Genomic DNA, 4,033 nt, shown 5'->3' on the forward strand with positions numbered 1-4,033 from the left:
TCTACATGGAATTTTTTTCCATGTCTGTAGATATAATCAGATTGTTTAGTTTATGGAGGAAGCAGATTTTCATAGATGTAATCTTAGAACAATTTCTTTTGAGAAAAGCTTTTGAAGGAGGTGAAATGATTGTTTGTCCTGAGAAGGGAGTTTGAATAATGTGGAAATTGGAGGCAATAGGATTCACAACCATGATATGAGAATTTGTTAGAAGGATTAACATTTGAGAGAGGATTTGAAAGAAAGGCCCCTTTTCTTTGGTGTGACAAATTGTGTTGCTCAGATGCAACAAGGGTTACACTGTTCTTAGGGAATAATTTATGGTGTTTTTATTCAAAATTTTTGTGGTCTCAAGGGGTACTCTATAGTGTCCCCACTAATAGGGTTAGTTAGGGACAAGTAATACCTGCAAGATAAATGTTAGAATCACAATTTTAAAAAAAATTAACTATATTATTCTACCCTCTAAGTTAACCCCAATCTTAAGGATGTCTCCAAATCAGACTTCTTAGCTCATAGCTACCTTGTCGTCATCCCAAGAGCACACCCGTTAAGATTCTTTTTGGATAGGCATCCTCTATCCAAAACCAACAACATATGTATATGTTTGACAACATCAAAATATTCCGGCACATCGATTATCAACCATGAAAAATAATGGAGATCTTAATATCTCCATGTTCCATGCTTTGATATCAATTCTCGGCCATGGCGAACAATGGAGATCTTAATATCTCACATGCTCCATGCTTCGACATTGATACTCATCCATGACAGATAATGGAGATCTTAATATCTCACATGCTCCATGCTTCAAATCTCATTAATATCTATGGTGCTAACCACATAGGTTAACACAATATTATCTACAAGTATGACTTATTAATATAAATAAAGTCATAAACATAATTAAATAAATATAATCCATAAACATACCTTTCTTACCTTCTTCTTTTCTTGGTCTATGTGGCTTTATCCTTAGTTGGCTCTTCAATGAATTATTTCTTTTAGATTATCTCAACTCTATATTTACTTTCCAAAATTCTTTGTTTTCTAATTATAAGAAAAAATATATATACTTTTTCATTTCTTCTTTTCCAAGAGTCACAAGCTTTCATAATACAAATCCTTTTAAATGTCACAACACTTTATAGTTATAATCCTTTCGAAAAGTCACAACACTTCATAACTAAAATCATTTGGAGAAGTCTCAATATTTTATAATCAAAATATTTTTTGAAAAGTCATGACTATTCATAATTATGACCCTTTCAAAGGTTCACATCCTTTCAATATCATTGATTCATTTTCAAAAATTTAGTTCCTTATTTATTTCATATTACTTTCCTCTTCCATTTTGCCTTTTGAACTCCTCTCCTCTTCTCTTCCTTTTTTTTGTCCTCTCTAAAATAAACTCTCCTCCCTTTAATATTTTTAATTTTAAGAAGTCATGTCTATTTATTAAACATCTGTTGACTTTTCATTAGATTTAGTTAATTTATATTATTCTATGTTATATTATTTATTTACTTACTCATTTGTGTTTATTATTAAATTCTATTTAGAAAATTAATATAGTTTCTACAATATTGTCTCTTGTATCTAATTTTATTTCTTTATTTAGTCATTGAAATTTTATTTCATTTTAATTATTTAAAATATCATACTTAATATTATTTTATTAATAATATAGATTAAATAATTATTATTTCCTAGTTTTATATTTTAGTATTAGTTTTAATATAACTTTATTATCATTATTTATTTAATAACATTTTATTATCTAATTATTATTAAAATTCTATGTTAAAATGGGGATATGACATACTCATATTGCACATATTTTGTTTTAAACTTCAATAAGCAAGGGCTGATTAGGTAAGAGAAAGGATGCTATTATTATCATTTCTTGGCATTTGTTAGTAGTATTACTGGAGTAGCAAGCAGGCACTTCTATGCTCTGTGTGTGGAAACAAGTCTTTCAAGATTGTATAAAATAATGTTTACATTATTATTTATTTTTTATTACAAATTTGGAAGAGCATTCTACATATTGCTATTTTTTCAAAATTTTGTATCTAAAAATAAATTTAATCCTTGACAAAATTACAACAGACTAATCATAAATTAGAAATTACTGTTTAAAAATTAATTAAAACATAAACTGATTTATAAACTTTAGAAAAGAACTAAGAACTATCATAAAAATTAATTTTCACCGTCACTTGAAAACATTAGTTGGAAGGACTAACAAGTGAAATACACTGAAAAAGAGTGCATATAAGTTGCACCTTAGACGGGCTGAAAACTTGTGGCCAAGGAAATTTGAAGTCAAATGCTTAGCACAGCCCTGTGTCTGCAGCGAAATTCAGGCCTAAGACTTTTGCTTGGGAGGCAAGGAAACGATGTATCTTCACGAATGTCGTACGGTCATCGTAGTAGATGGCGCAACTGCCGTCCAAGATCTCTGGAACGAATCCGCGCCTTTGAAATTCGCAACAACTCATAATTCATAAACTAATCATTTAAAAAATAGCAACGTCTCACCCTGAAAGAGCACTATTTGACTGGGTAAAGCCGTACTAGCCTAGTTCTCGAAGATGCAGAGAAAGTCTGTGAAAAGCGGTTCAAAAGCTGGTTTCGCCTGTGGTGGGCGGCAATGGAGACCAAAGTGCTCGTCACGAACATCTAGAAGGAAAACCAAAGTCAGCTTCAGGCCCGCCTATATTACTTGACTCATTTTGAACAAACAAACCAAATCAAATCACAGAGGAAGATAGAGGTTTTGATCAAGGCAAAAAAAAGAAATGGAGAAGGGAAAGAGAAGCACGAGTTATGGCGATCTGGGGATAGACATAGCCGGGAGCTTCTTCAAGCCGATAGAGGGCGTCGGCCCGCTTTCACCCAGCGGAAGAAACACAAAGATCACAGTCGTCGGCGTCGGCAACGTGGGAATGGCGGTCGCCCAAACTATTCTGACACAGGAGCTCACAAACGAGCTGGTGTTGGTAGACATACAGGCCGAGAAGCTAAGAGGCGAAATGCTTGACCTGCAGCACGCCGCCGCCTTTCTCCCTCGCACGAAGATCGTGGCCGACACAGACTACGCCGTTTCCGCTGGATCGGACCTCTGTATCATCACAGCAGGGGCTCGCCAGCGCGACGGGGAGTCCAGGCTGGCACTCGTCGAGCGCAATCTCCACCTGTTCAGAAGCATTGTGCCTCAGATCGTAAAATACAGCCCTCATGCCATACTCCTGGTTGTGTCGAATCCGGTGGATGTTTTGACGTACATTACATGGAAGCTTTCCGGATTCCCGGCGAACAGAGTCATCGGGAGCGGCACAAATCTGGATACGTCGCGCTTCCAGTTCATGATCGCAGATCATCTGGATGTGAACGCGCAGGATGTGCAGGCGTACATGATCGGCGAGCACGGCGATAGTTCTGTTGCGCTGTGGTCGTCCATTAGTGTGGGAGGGATGCCCGTGCTGAGCTTTCTGGATAAGAATCAGATTCCCTATGAGAAGCACCATCTGGAGGCCATTCATCACACTGTTGTTAACAGCGCGTATGAGGTGATTAAGCTGAAGGGTTATACTTCCTGGGCTATCGGCTACTCCGCTGCTAACTTGGCCAAGAGTTTGCTCCGCAACCAGAGAAGGATCCACCCTGTTTCTGTCCTGGCGAAGGGGTTTCATGGAATCGAAGAAGAGGTTTTTCTGAGCCTGCCTGCGCAGCTGGGAAGAGGAGGTGTGCTGGGCATTGTTAATTTACATTTGACGGAGGAGGAGAGCCATCGTCTCAACAAATCCGAGAAGGCCATTCTCGACGTTCAGCAGCGCCTTTCTATTTGACGGTGTCGACGCCATCGCTCTATTTTAACTTTCTATATAGTTAACCAGTTTGCTCTTTTGATTTATTAGTTTTTTCTTCCAATTGGCTACATATGCAACAAAGGGAGGAGTGTATATCCTTTTCTTTTGAGCATTCGGCAATGAAATGAATAATAAAAAATTAGGTCTCACCCGAA

The 4,033-nt window shown here is 37.0% G+C and overlaps 1 pseudogene; it reads left to right on the top strand.

The window, feature by feature from the left end:
* The first annotated feature begins 2,744 nt into the window (after positions 1-2,744).
* On the top strand, positions 2,745-4,033 carry LOC149568503 (L-lactate dehydrogenase B pseudogene; annotated as a pseudogene).

This window comes from Cupressus sempervirens, chromosome 3 (genome assembly GCF_028749045.1).
Source record: "Cupressus sempervirens isolate cs-2001-9-10 chromosome 3, ASM2874904v1, whole genome shotgun sequence".
Lineage (NCBI taxonomy): Eukaryota > Viridiplantae > Streptophyta > Pinopsida > Cupressales > Cupressaceae > Cupressus > Cupressus sempervirens.